This window comes from Carettochelys insculpta, chromosome 22, assembly GCF_033958435.1.
Source record: "Carettochelys insculpta isolate YL-2023 chromosome 22, ASM3395843v1, whole genome shotgun sequence".
Classification (NCBI taxonomy): Eukaryota; Metazoa; Chordata; order Testudines; family Carettochelyidae; genus Carettochelys; species Carettochelys insculpta.
This window is the reverse complement of record NC_134158.1, coordinates 19526374-19540761: the sequence shown is the minus strand read 5'-3', so window position 1 is coordinate 19540761 and position 14388 is coordinate 19526374. Positions and strand designations below refer to the sequence as shown.

General features: G+C 58.7%; 1 protein-coding gene across 3 annotated transcripts in view; it reads left to right on the top strand.

The window, feature by feature from the left end:
* LOC142024732 (SPARC-related modular calcium-binding protein 1-like) overlaps positions 1-14388 on the top strand; it is a 36540-nt gene that overhangs the window by 918 nt on the left and 21234 nt on the right. The gene's annotated exons all lie outside the window — the stretch shown is intronic.

Sequence of the window (14388 nt, the reverse complement as noted above, 5' to 3'; positions counted from 1 at the left end):
CTGCATAGGGGAGGGAGACTCACTGGGGTGGGCCCTGAGATGCCTGGAGTGGGGGAGACTCTGGGCCCACCCTGTCCCTGGGGGTGCAGAAAGCCAGTGACTGGCCCATGGTCCCTGGGGGTGATGGAAGCCAACAGTTGGTGGCTTTCTGCTATTGCTCCCAGCTGGTGGGAGGCTGCCTGGGGCCACCGCTTGGATCCTGGCCCTTCACTTCCGTGGGGTGCAGGCAGCCCCTTTGGGGGGTGGGGAGTAAGATACCCTGATCCTCCATCGCCCAGCTCCCTGCCCCAGAACATCATCCTAACTTCCTGTGTAAGCAACCCCCACAGATCTCTTGGGGTTCCACCCCAACTCAGCTCCTCCTCCAAGTCCCTGGGCCTGGCCTGGCTAGAGCTTGCCAGGGAAGGGCTTTCCCTTTCAGGGTGCTGGCCGAGCTCAGCCTGTGCAGTTTGTGGCCTTGGGGGTGGGGGTGGAGTCTGGGGAAATAGGGCTTTCCTGGACTACTTGATAAGGGTGTTAGAGCAGGCGTAGTGGGGGGGGCAGGACTCCTGGGTTCTCTTTCTACCCCGGAAGGGGAGTGGGGCCCAGTGGCTAGCAGAGGGGAGCCAGGACTCCTGGGTTCTCTACCGGTTCTGTGCATTAGGACAAGTGATGTTGGTGCTCTGTGCCTCAGTTTCCCTTTCTACCAAATGAGGAATTTTTTTAACCTCCCCCTGGGAGGAGAGTGGGGGCAAACCTGAGAGCTCTTCCCCCCCCACCCTGAGAGCCTCGCGCAGAGGGGGCTGCCTGCTGCAAGCCGGGAGACCAAGCAGGTGCCTGCATGTGCTGGGTGGCCGGACGCGCCTGGGGATGGCTGTGGAGGCGCTGAAGTAACTGGCGGGAGGAGATGCTGGCTCTGCCCTGGCCCTCCCTGATTGTTGGTTCGAGTCCCTCCCCTGAGCTGGAGGGAGCAGCTGGGAAACTGCAGCCTGGCGCAAGCGACTGCCCGGGGAACAGATCTCCTGGGCTTTCCCATCAGGAAACCCCTCTTCCAGCTGCGTGTGTTGCCGGTGGGAGCTGCCTTGACGGGCCCAGGCCTGGAGTCCGCTGCTTTTAAGAACAGGGCAAAACTCCAGCCGGGGGCGTGAACCTGAGGGGGTCAACACAGTCAAATCCGCAGCTTGGAGGGTCTCGTTTTCCTCCCTTTCCTCCACTTCAGCAAAAAGTGTCGAGGTCCATGTTCAAACCTCGGCGCTGCCCTGGGCTCTGTATGACCGGCTGCGGGACTCGGGGAGGCTTTGTGCCTCAGTTTACCCAGCTGCTGGACTGGGGCTGGGGTTTACAGGTTTTGAAAGCCAGCCCTCCTATTTGCCTCTGGGCTCCGAGCATTAACCTGGCTCTCCTCTGGCACAATCCCCAGAGCCCTGGTGAACGATTCTCTCCTGTTCATTGCGTGGCACAGCTCCCCGCTTTGCTCCCGCTCTGCTCCGGTTCTGGTAAAACCATTTCCCTGGGAACCCCTCTCGTGCTAGGTGCTGCGTGTGGTCCCAGCCCCCAAGTCTTCACAGTCCAACGAGAGCAGATGAAGAGCAGGAGGGGAAACTGAGGCACAGCATGAGCAAGGGATTTGACCAAGGCTGCCTGGGAGGTCAGTAGCAGAGCTGGACCTGAGCGGCCCGGGTTTCTCAGGCAGCGGATCTGGCCAGTAGCTCCTGTGGCGTTTGTTAGGGAATCTCCATCACTTAACACAGGGCTGAGCAAAGTGGGGGGGTGGGCCCAGGGGGTGGAGTTTCCCAAGGGATTGCGCAGCATAACCAGCTGCTGGGTCTCCGGCTCTTGCAGCTCATCACGCCTGGACTCGCGCTCCGCTTATGTCTCTGCACTCGCGTTTACACACCGGGTAACCGTGTTTCCAGCCTCCATACCCTAAACCTGGACTTGCCCGAGTCCCTGGAAAGGGGCGTCCGTTAATCCCGCCCCGTGGGACTGTCTGACGCGCTGATCCTCCCAGCCCATCGCTCGCTCCTTCCCTCAGCCCTCTCCCAATAGCCAGGAGAGGAGCTGGGGGCCGGGCCGGTTCCTTCCACCTCCTGCCGCTCTCAGCACTGGGGCGTCCCGGGCTCTGAGCCGCCCACGCGAGAGCAGAGTGGCCGCCCTCAGGTTCCCCCCACCCCCGCTGGGTGTTGCTCATCGGCGCTGCAGGCGCCAGCTTGCTCCACACGCGTGGGGCTGGGGGGGCCTCCTGCGCCCCTCCACCCCCGCCCCCTCCGGCTCCCCCAGTCCGGCAGCTCTGGCGGTTGCCCCGCAGGTACTTGGGGGAGGCTGGCGGACAGGCGAAGGCGGCTCACTTGGGGTTCGCCGAACGGGTTAATTCCTAGGAACGCAACCGCCGTTTCTGCTGGCTCGGAGGGCGCTGAACAGGTTGCAGGGGGTGGGCGGGGGCGGCCCCAGCTGATGGCTGGGATGGAAAGTTGGGCCCAAGGTAAAAAGTTTGCTCGCCCCGGCTTCGCAGCGCTTGGGGGGTGGAAGGTCTGATCTTCCCGGCGGGGGGCGTTAGCCTCCATCTTCCAAAACAAGAAGAGGTCCTGGGGCGCCTGAGAGACTCTCAGATACTCTGGAGCATCTGAGGGAGGGGTCTCTGCGCACCAAAGTGTCTGCTCCAAAATACCTTAGTGTGTAAGGTGCCCCAGGACTTCTTGCTGGATTTTCAGGGTGGAGTCCCCCTCTTAAGGCGAGGGGTTTTCCTCCAGGTGGTAAAAGCGTCTCTCAGACGGTGATCTGGGGCCGTGGTTCCCTCTCGTCGGAAGTGGATAAAAGCCTACTTCTGTGCCCGGCTGGGGGAGTCGCTCCTCGCGCACCCCGGCTCCGTTCTCTCCCTCCCCCGTGAGCCAAAGGCTTTAGACTCAGTCGCGGCTGGGGCAGAAGGCAGCTGTCGCTCATGTCGTCACGATTCTCTTCCCTGGCGGCTATTGGCGGGGTCTGATCAAGAAACCGAGGCTACGGTTTTATTTTCTCCCACTTACGCGCGCAAGTAACTTGCTCGCGGTGTGTGGGAGTGGAACGCGGGGAACTCGCAAGAGCAAAGTTATCTCGCTGTCTCTGGACTCTCGAGTGAGTCGCTTTTTCTGGAGCTGCCGGGAGCCGATAGAAGTGTCGATGAGAAATCTGGTTGGTAATAGTGTTTAAAGAAGAGCTTGGGGAAGGAAGACGCGTGGACGCATCAGTGTGATAACTGCGGCTCGGCTCCTTAGCGATGTTTAACGCTTATCATCCTGCAGTATCACCCTCCGGCTTTTAGCATTAAGGGACCCCCCCCTTCCCCCATGAGTCTGGGGGTCTCCTCCATCAGGGGCCTTGTGGCTAAATCAGGGAGGTCCTGGAGGGCATCTCCTAAAACCTTTCCTGGGGTGAGCCTGCTCGGGTTTGGGGCGAGGATGAGTGAACTCCCCCCGCCCCCCCCCCTCCGTGCCTTGCTCCCTATTCTGTGGGTGTCTAGAATTTTGCAGTGCTAGTTAATTGCATCCAGCAGCGTGAAGGGGTGTATTCACTGGGGGGGGAGGGGAGGGCACCGCTGGGGTGGGGGCTCAGCTGTGAGCGGAGGGCTCTGGGCTTTACTGTGTCTGTCCAGCGCCGTAAACCACAGGGTGACTCTTAAGGACAGGTGATGGCCTGGACTAGGGAGCAGACAGCGAGGCTCAGACAGGAGCCTGCCCCATCCCCAGCTCAGCTGGGAAGTGGGTGCATAAAAGCCCCTGAATGGCGTGTTACTGTGGGGCTCTGGTGACCAGCTCCCAACCAGGGTGGCAAAGCCGAATCGGCCAGAGGTGAGAGCACCGGGGCATGTTCCCTGTAAGCCGAGCACTTGCGCGGCTGCCCGAGCGCGATTCAGGTGCCGCCCAGCTGGATCGCTGGGCAGCCGCAACCGCCAGCGCGTGTGCGTGGGGCGGTGCGCGCCCGCGCATGGCTCGGTGCACGTAACAAAATTTATTCTACCCCGGGTAGAAAAAAAGGGCCGGGCCTGTTGGCGGCAGGTGCGATGAGTCGGTTAGAGCTCAGCCCCAGTCTGAGAAGTGGGTGGCAGGCGGGCATCTCAACCAGGCGGCTCTGAACGGGAGTGCTCCTTCTGTGGGACATAATGGGCGGAGGGGAATTAATAGGGAAAGTGCCCTTGTTGAGCATATAAGGAGTGAGTCGGGGGAGAGGGCAGCAGGGTGCAGAAGACCCCCCCCCCCCCACTGCAGTGGGAGGATTAGGCCAGGAGGGGGGCTGCTCAGCACAGGTCTGGCTGTGATGCTCGCCACCGTGGGGGAGGGCCCAGCGTCCCTATTTAGCGCCTGACACCCCCGTCTGCGCGCGAAGGCTCCTTCTAATTTTAATCGCGGCTCCCCTGGGCTGCCGCCCTCCCTTCTTGGGCCTTATATATATCGGCCTTCGTCAGCTGGGGCCCGGCCAGCGTGCAGGCTGGCAAGTGACCAAGGAGGGCCGAGGTGCAGCGGCTGGCGCGTGATCTTGGCTCCCGGGTGGAACAGGTGTCACGGTTTTACCCGTGCCAGAATATCAGCCGTGCCCGGGGGGGCTGGAGAGCCCTCCGCAGGCTGCGCGGCGGCCGGACGGCCGAGGCCGGGGACCGCTTAGAGCGGCCTATCCCTCGGGTCGCGCTCCGCCCAGGGCGCTGTGCGCGAGCGCGGGCTGCGGTTTGCGCCTCCAAAGCCCACGGGGGCCGGATCTTCTCTGGCGCTGCACCTGCTGCTGTTTGTAACCGACCGCAGGCGGGCGGGGTCCGCCCTGAGCCCCGCTGCAAGCGGGGGGGGGGAGGGCTGAACAGTCTCCGGCCGCCGCCTCCTTGCAGAACGGGCCGCTGGGGTGGAAACTGGCATGGCCCTGATCCTGTCGGTTTCATGGGAGGGGCTAATCTCAGAACCTCCCGCTCTGACCACGCGGCGTCGGGAAGGTTCTTTCGTGTGTCATTTCCAAACAGAATTCATGTAAACGTCCATGTGAGGCCTGGCGGGGGAGCTGGGGGGGTTCAGAGGAAGTTCCTCGCCCCCTGCCCGACTTTCGTTACGTCTCCGGACAGACCAGTTGGGTGTGTCTACACTTACATTCCTCTTTCGAAAGAGGTATACGAATTGAAAAGGCAAATGGCAAAATTTGCATATTCAACAACTCATTTGCATATTAACTTCAAAAGAGCTTCTTTCGAAAGAAGAAAGCCAGTGTAGATGCTGCTGTTTCGAAAGTAAAGCCATCTTCAAAACAATCTGAAATTACAATATGCAAATAAAGTACTGAATATTCAAATTTATGCCAAGTTTGCATTCATCTTTTGAAAGAGGTATGCAAATGAGGTAAATAAAAATGCAAATGACGTGTGCATTTGCATAGCCAGCGTCTCATTTGCATATTCTGATTTCAAAAGAGCTGCTTTCAAAAGAAGAGAGCCTGCGTACATGCTGCTCTTTTGAAAGTAAACCCAGAATCCTTCTTCCCTTTATTTAATGGGAAGAAGGATTCTTTCGAAGATGGGCTTTACTTTCGAAAGAGCAGCATCTACACTGACTTTCTTCTTTCAAAAGAAGCTCTTCTGAAATTAGACTATGCAAATGAGGTGCTGAATAGGCAAATTTATGCCTCATTTAAATTTTTGTTTGCCTCATTTACATGCCTCTTTCGAAAGAAGAATGCAAGTGTAGACACACCCACCCTTGGAAATCCTGGTTCTTTTTTGACACAGCTGTTCTTGAGGTTCCCAGGGGGCTACCACAGAACCCCCCCCCCCCAAGATGTGGGTGAGAGGGGAGGCCACAGGTAAAGCCACCTCCTGATGCTTCAGGGAGTTTCATTCCTAGAATGGGAAGCATCAGAGAGGGAGCCGTGTTAGTCTGTATCATTGTGACCAACAAGAAGTCCTGGGGCACCTTAGAGACTAACAGATACGTTGGAGCATCAGCTTAGCTGATGCTCCAACATATCTGTTAGTCTCTAAGGTGCCCCAGGACTTCTTGTTGGTCCTAGAATGGGAAGGGATCGCAAGTCCGGTCCCTCGCATGCTTGGCAGGACCACGCACCCTCTAGGCCAGGCCCGAGCAAAGTTTTTTTACATTGGGCCCCACTTTTAGTCCGTGCAATTAACGGCCCGCCCGCAGCCAGCCTCAGGTCGGCCAGGTCGCTGGGACTTTTGGTTATGTTCATGTAACTTCCCCCCCCCTCCCCCCACAATTGGCACATGTAATAAAATAGGCTTGGAAAATATACAAACTCTACGAATGAGCTGGAGGGGCCTGAGACCCAGCACCCCGCCGTATTGCTCCCCCTTTAGGAAATGTCACTCCCCCCACAAAGGGCCCCCCACACACACATGCTTTGCCCACCTCTAGCTAAACCATCCCCAACAGATGTCTCTCAGGTATCTCCAGGGATGGAGCTCTCACAACCTGCCCAGGCAATTTACATCTGTGCTTCACCACATGGCCGATTAGGAATTTTTCCCTAATGTCCAACCTAAACCTCCCTTACTGCCTTTTGAGACCACTGTGTCTTGTCCTGTCCTCAGATGTTACAGAGAATAATTCCCCCCCAGCCACTTGTAACAACCTTTTAAAGTCCTTGACACACTCCTCACGTCCCCTTTCTTCTCTCCTGCACCCTTACCTTTCTTTTCTGCATAAGCGGTCGCCAGGGAGGAAAAGGGAGCTGGTTCGGCTTTTAAAAGCTCCAGCCTTAAAATCTTAAAGTCAGTCATGTGGGGCGCGTCTACACTTGCATTCCTCTTTCGAAAGCAGCATGCAAATGAGGTAAACAGAATGCAAATGAGACATACATTTGCATATTCAGCACCTCATTTGCATGGTCTAATTTCAAAAGAGCTGCTTTCGAAAGAAGAAAGCTGGTGTAAACGCTGCTCTTTCGAAAGTAAACCCCATCTTCGAAAGAATCCTTCTTCTCATTAAATAAAGGGAAGAAGGATTCTTTCGAAGGTGGGGTTTACTTTGGAAAGAGCAGCACCTACCGTGGCTTTCTTTCACAAGAAGCCTTTTTGAAATCAGAATATGCAAATGAGGTGCTGGATATGCAAAGTTATACCTCACTTGCATTTTTATTTGCGTACCTCTTTTTGAAAGAGGAATGCAAGTGTAGACGCACCTGTGGGTGTGGGGGTCATGTTGTTCCCTGTAAGCTGAGCTCTGGGGTGGCTGCCCAGGAGAGATTCTGGTGCTGCCCAGCCTGTGTTTCTATTAGTGGTACACATGTCAGTGCACAGAACAAAATTTATTCCACTCATGGATTGGAAAATTGGGTGGAACCTGGGGAGGGATCTTAGTTATAGGGCTAAAGATCCTGGAAAACAGGTGTCTAAAATTAGAGCTGGCTGGGGAGTTTTTCAATGGCGCTTCTGGGCAGCCTTCCTCCTCTGCCCCCTGCAAAGGAGGAGTGGGTGAAGAAAGGGTGGGGTCCGAGGGATGTCCTGACTCAACCGTAAGACTCTCGCAAGGATTGGAACGGGCCCCGGGGGAGACGGATGGTTTTTTTGTTTGTTTGTTTGTTTGTTTGTTTCCAGGTTTGGGGTTTAATTCCAAACAACTTTGTGGAGGTTTTTTGGGTTTTGGGGCGGGGGGGGGCGGATTTTTTGGTAAATTTTACGCTGGAAAGGCCAAATTCAGAATGTGTCAGAAGTTACAGAAACCTCTCAGCTGACCTCCCTTCTGACTCAAAGGGATCTTTTTGCGGTGGCCAGTGTTCCCCGGAAGCTGAGTGCTGGGTTGGGCACCCTGGAGAGATTCAATGCCACCCAGCTGCTGTGCAGGGCGCCCACAGCCGGCAGTGTGTTTCTGTGGGTGGTGCGCATCTGCACACTCCTCTGTGCACTGAACAAAATTTATTCTGCACCTGGGTGGGGGAAACAAGGGGCGGGAACCCAGGCGATGGTTCACAGTTTGTTTGTTCTTGTGTTCATTTGATTTCCCCCTGCCCTGAAAAGGTGTGTGTGCCCTTTCCAGCCCTACCTCAACCCGTGTGCCGAGGTCAGCATCTCGGCGCCTGTCGAACAAGCTGTTTTCTCCTCCCAACGCATCACCTGGGCTTCTGTCTCTTGGCTCCCCGTCCTGAAAATCTCTCCTGCTGCACCTCTGCACGAGGAGATCGGAAGGGCGGGGAACTGAGGCTGCTTCCCAAGCTGCCGCGCCAGGCTCACCTGCACACCTGGTTCTGCACACTCTGGAGCTGCAGCCAGGTGCGCTACCTGGGGCCTTGTCTCCTGGTAGTGGGAACTTGACTCAGGGCCAAGCCCGCCGTGGTGGAGGGCTCAGGCTTTTCCTTTGGCAGCCAGGAGCTGTGTGTTGTGGGGCTGCCTGAGGCTGTGGGCTCTTGGGAGGAGCTTGGGGGGGGGGGGGGCCTGCCCCACGTTAGAATCATAGAACACTAGGACTGGAAGGGACCTCGAGAGGCCATTGAGTCCAGCCCCCTGCCCCAATGGCAGGACCAAGTACTGTCAAAACCATCCCTGATAGACATTTATCTAACCTGTTCCTAAATGTCTCCAGCCATGGAGATTCCACAACCTCCCTTGGCAACTTATTCCACTGTTTGACCACCCTGACAGGTAGGAACTTTTTCCTAATGTCCAACCTAAACCTCCCTTGCTGCAGTTTAAGTCCCTTGCTTCTTGTTCTCTCCTCAGAGGCCAAGAAGAACAAGTTTTCTCTCTCCTCCTTACGACACCCTTTTAGAGACCTGAAAACCGCTGTCATGTCCCTCCTCAATCTTCTCTTTTCCAAGCTGAACAAGCCCAATTCTTTCAGCCTTTCTTCATAGGTCACATTCTCTAGACCTTTAATCATTCTTGTCGCTCTTTTCTGGACCTTCTCTAGTTTCTCCACATCTTCTTTTTGAACTGCGGTGCCCAGAAATGGACACAATACTCCAGCTGAGGCCTAACCAGCGCAGAGTAGGGCAGAAGAATGACTTCTCCTGTCTTGCTCACAACACACCTGCTAATGCATCCCAGAATCATGTTTGCTTTTTTTGTAACAGCATCACACTGCTGACTTATATTTAGCTTGTGGTCCACTATAACCCCTAGATCCCTTTCTGCTGTAGTCGTTGCTAGACAGTCTCTCCCCAGTCTGTATGTGTGAAACTGATTGTTCCTTCCCTAGTGCAGCAGTTGGCATTTGTCCTTATTAAACTTCAGCCAGTTGACCTCAGGCCATTTCTCCAATTTCTCCAGATCATTTTGAATTATGACCATGGGGTGGGCGTGGGGGGGATGGTGCTTGTAAAGTAGGCAGGGTGCGCGGCGCTGTACAGACATGTACATGAGGGGAGGGGCCAAGCAGTGTACGGTTTTGGCTAATGACAAAATGCAAATGCGAGGGAAGTCAGCCTGGCTTTTTAATCCCATGTTCCCCACCCCTGACCCCCTTTGGTCGAGCGCTTTTCCTCCGTCCAGCTCCCGGTGTTTTACAGGAGCGGTCAATATCATTTGCTAGATCAGGAAAACTGAGGCACCCAGCTGGGCCAGGGTTTGCCTGTAGTCCCTAAAGAGCAGCGCCAGGAGCAGAACCCGCTCGCGCACTAGCCACTAGGCTGTACTGCCGCCTGTAGCCCTGCTCCCTCGGGATGGGACCGGGGGGTGGGATGTGCCACAGCCCTGCCAGAGGGGTACTTGTTGTTTATAGGGGTTCATCAGTGCATGGGGAGGGGTAACTTCCCCTCCACCCTCCTCTTGCCCCAGCGTGTTGCGAATGTGGGACTAACTGGTGGGTCGGCTGCTCAGGCAGGCAGCTTTGGGGCGGGGGGGCTGTAAAAGAATCACCTCCGAGGGCTGGGGGGTCTTGCTGGCGTCTACACAGCAGTGACAGGGCCGCAGCCCCTGGCGTGGGGGTGTTTTTGCAGGGGGAGGTGGAATTTCAGCCTTGCGAGGGGCTGGGGGCTCGTGTTGGGAATAGTCCCTGCTCCCCTCCCGGCCAGCACTGGGGGGGGGGGGGCGTCTCTGGCTCATAGGATTTCCCCTCCCTTGCCCCGAATCCAGCCAAGGGATCAGCAGAGCTGACCAATCCCAGGCTTATTTCCGCCCCACCGCCCTGCTAGTGCAGGGCAGACCCACCCATCGCTGTGGCGGGGCGGGAGGAGCAGCCCAGGGCTGGGGTGGAATCAGGAAGTTAGCCGGGGTGCCACCTGCCCGCACCCCGTTCCCAGGCAGAACGCTGCTCGCGGGCATCGAACTCTGTGTCCCGGGACGCGGGCCAAGGAGGCTGAACAGCTTGTGAAGAGAGAGCGCCCGGCCCCTGCCTGCTCTGCCTCCTCGGGTGTGAAGGGGTGGGAGGGATTGCAGAGGGGCCCTGTGCCTGGGGAAAGCGGGGTGGGGAGCCAGGCCTGGCCCCCTGCACCCCTCCCCAATGGGCAGCTCAATTGGACATCTCCAGCCAGCAGAGAACCCCCCCCCCTTCCCTCCCCATCTCCTCCGTTCACCTCGTGCTGGGGAAAGGGGCAGAACGCGGAGAAGTAGGTTCCGGGCCCTGGGGCTGGCAGAGGCGTTTCCAGACCTCTCCCTGCGCCCCTGCCTGAGCCTGCAACCAGCCGCAGCACTTCTGCCGCTCGGCCGCAGCCGGCAGCGTCCCTCAGGGCGCAGCTGCCGAAGTGAGTTTTACCTGCGAAAGCCGCTGGCCAAATCCATCTTTCAGGGGCCGGGGGGGCTCCTTGCTCTTGTGGAAACAGAGGGACACAGGGAGACCCCCTTGGGGAGCTGATCACAGGGGCCCTCTTCTGAGCGGGTCCTGGGCAGAGCGCGCCCAGCCTCACCCTGGGGTGCCGATCCCGGCAGTGAGGGACTGCCCAAGAAGCTGAGCGGTGGTTGCTGGGGGGCAGGGGGCGAAGGGGGGTGGGGGCTTAGGCTCGGAGGATGGCAGAATGGAGGCCTCGGAGGCAGGGACACCCTGACCCGCTTCAGCCTGGTACACTCCCGGGGCGTTGGGAGTAGCCCCGCAAAACAGTGGAGGGGTAACCGGGCGGAGGGGCGGGTTGCACTTAGACCACCCCCAGCAGCGGCTGACTCGCTGCACCAGCGAGCCCAGCCCCGAGCTCCCCACATCTCTGCCTGCGTCCCTCCGTCCTCAGCAGCGGTTCCTGGCTGCTTGTACAGCGGCTCAGGAGCCATTCCAAGGCCGGCCAGCTGATTAACAAAGCACCCCCCGCGCGGTTGTTTGTTTCGGCCCGTGGTGCGCACGCGGCTGCGCCTGGGTGCAGGTCACAAAATTTATTCCGCCACCGGAGGGGTAAAAAATCCACCAGTGGGTGGAAAAGCTGAGAGGGAGCATTGAGCCTCGCCTCCAGCCCCCGCCAGCTCACCGCTGGACTCTCCCTCCCCATCCGCTTTGCTGCTCCCTGCCAGCCCCTGTCCCACCCCTTAGCATCGCCTCGCGCAGCTCTCTCCGCTGCAGGGGGGCTGGAGAGTTGGTTGCCTCAGTGCTGAGAGCAGGGCCCTTGGAAGCCCAGGGGGGTGAGCTCAGTTCGGGGGGGAGGGGGGGGGCTCATTCCAGAGGTCTGGGGCAAATCGATCCTACAAAGCTCTTTCCGGGAAGCGATAGGCCCTGCCGGGAGGGCAGGACCCTGGACTTGACGCCCTCTCCAGCTCTGGGCTAGGGGCATCTCCCGGGATGAATCCGCCGCTCGCCTTCAAGGCTGAGTCAATTTCAGGCCCGAGATTCTTTTTTTTTTCCCCTTTCAGACTAAGGCCCCTTCATCGGCCGGGCTCTCGGCGGCCGCGCACAGCGAGGGCTCTTGTTGTCTGCCGGGGCAGCCGGCGCGGATGTGGCGCGTACACAATGGCCCTTTGACTGGTGGCCGGGCCTGGGGGGGGAACACATCACCCTGCCGCTGGAGGCCCTAACAAATTACCCCCGGCTGACAGCTGGCCGGGCCGCTCTGTGTGTGTTGGCAGGCGCTGGCGGCCGGAGGCAGGCGGGGGGGTGAATCAGCCAGGGACAAGCAAGGCGGGGGGGTCGGGCCTTGCATGGCAGCTTTTGGCTGGCCGGGGCCCTGAGCGCACGGCGGCGGGGCAGGGCGCACTCGCTGCCACGCCGGGGACGGGGTGGGGGCAGCGGGAGGGGGCATCGAACCAAGTATGGGTGTTTTAAAGGCTTTGCTTTCTGGGGCTGGGCTGCACCCCCCGGGGCTTGGACCCTGGCTGCGGCTGCGGGGCGTGGATGCAGCTTCGGGGATGGGGGTGGGGGATCCGGCTGCGGCTGCCAGAATGAAACGTCCTGGATGCAAAGAAAACGACCCAGCTGAGCGGCAGCGAAGCCCAAGGGCCGCGTGTTGGTGAACCGCTGCGGCAGAGCTCCCTGGCCTTTTTTTTTTCGGCCACGGGTGGAATAAATTTTATGTGTCCTGAGGCATGTGCGGGTGTGCACGGCTGTTGGCCGTGGGTGGCTGAGGGCAGCAGCTGACGCTCTTCTGGGCAGCCACCCAAGCACTCCTCTTACAGGGACCGCTGCGCTCAGGCTCCCACTCGTGTGGGGATTATGGTCAAGCCTGCTGGAGAGTGGGATGTGTGTGGGTGGCCACTCACCTCAGGGGGCTGCCCCCGACGACACACAGAGATACCCAACCTATGGGTCGGGACCCGAACATGGGTCACTGTTAGATTTTTTTTTTTTAAGGCTGGGCAGCTAGGCAGCTCTGAGCCGCATGTGGCTCTTTAGGGAGCCATTTGTGGCTCCCGCCACTGCTGCCACTCGCTCCCCCAGCCTCTGCCCTGGAGCGCTGAAATGGAACTCAATTGAATTAGTTTAACGGCCGGCAGGGCAGGGAACTACTCACACTGCGGGGCTGGCGGGTTGCTTTACAGAGGATGAAGCAATGGGGGGCAGTTTGAGGCTGAGCGGGGTTTGTTTTTCCCAGGGGAGAGCCTCACCCCCCCACCCCCGGGCTTTGAATGACTTTGCGTCACAAAGTCTTACTGAATTGTAAAAACGGGTCCCCATCTTGAAAAGGTTGGGAACAAAAGGCAAGATCATAATCTCCATAGTACGGTTGGGGAAACTGAGGCACAGAGCAGCGCATAGGCGCCAACATACCCACAGCCTTCAGCCCTGGGCCACCGAGGAAGCTGTGAAACCTCAGATCAGGTGCGTTGACTCCAGTTCTTCTGCTGACTGGGCCGGTCTCGAGCCAGCTCAGCCAACCACCCTCATGCCAGGAGCTAGGTCACCAAAGGGAGGGCAAGGTGGGCCCTCCAGGCTCGCAGGTGATCCCTGCATGTCCTTTCTCACTCCTTCCTGTGGCTCAGGGGCCGCTGCTAGTTTGGCCCAGGCAGCACCTGGGTGGCATCGCCCGGCCTAAATGTTCCAGAACCCTGAGGCAGGCTCCCTGAAAATCCCCAGACTGGCTTTGCAAACCATGAGACCTAAAGGTAATAGGCTGGAACCTGACCTTGTCTGTAAGGACACAGGCAGATTCCCCACTTCACCTGACTCCGGGACCTGGGACTTTAAGGAAGGGGAGAATTTATCATGCCGTGTAGGAGAAAATCATGAGTTGGCGCCATGGTGCAGGCTGGGAATAAGGGTCCGGGCAGAGGGACTCACAGGTCTGGTGTGATGGCGTGGGAGGCTGGATGTGGAGTTAGAAGAGCCCGGGTGGTCCAAGCCAGAGCTGGGATCTCCCATGCCTGGGCTGCCAGCTGGGGCAGTCGGGCTGAGGAGAGGGCAGTACCGGGTGCAGGTGGCTAGGGAGGGGAGGGTGAGGGGGAGCCGGAGGACAGGGCTGCTATCTGCCTCCTGCCTGTCAGGGCTCCCTAGCGCTGCCGAGTAAATAAATCCTGGGAGTGTGTGTGGCTGGGGGTTGGCCAGTGGTTCTGAGCTCGGCTTGGCTCTTGTAACCGCAGGGCGGCGGCCAGGAAAAACGAGTGTCAGCGCAGCTGCCGCCCAGCTTGTGTCCCTCTGAGGAGCAGCCTGCAGGGCTGTGCGCCCCTGGGCCAGCTTCACCGCATGCAGCCGCCTCTGGGGCAGAGCAGCTGGTCCTGCAGCAATGGGGAGACAGCGTGGGCTAGTGGGAGTCCAGGCTCTTGGGTGAATGGCAGAGCCAGAAGCGTTCGTTCCCTTCCCTGGCTGTAGCTCACCCAGGATTACCCTCTGACCCCCCACCCCCAGCATGGATCCTACACACCTGGATGAAGCCACAAGCGGCCCTTCTGCTGGGAGCGGGGGCTGTGCCCTCCCCTGCCCCCCACTTGCTTTGCTACTTAGCTCCAGGAGAGAGCTGGATGAACTGGAGGGGGCGGGGAGCGATCCCGGGGCTCACGTCCGGTTCCTTTATGTTCCCAACTCTCATGCTTCAGGGCTGCCTCTGGCCAGGGTCAGGAAGGGACCCCCCGTGTGTTCCAGGAGGGTCTCTTCCTCCTGCGCCAGC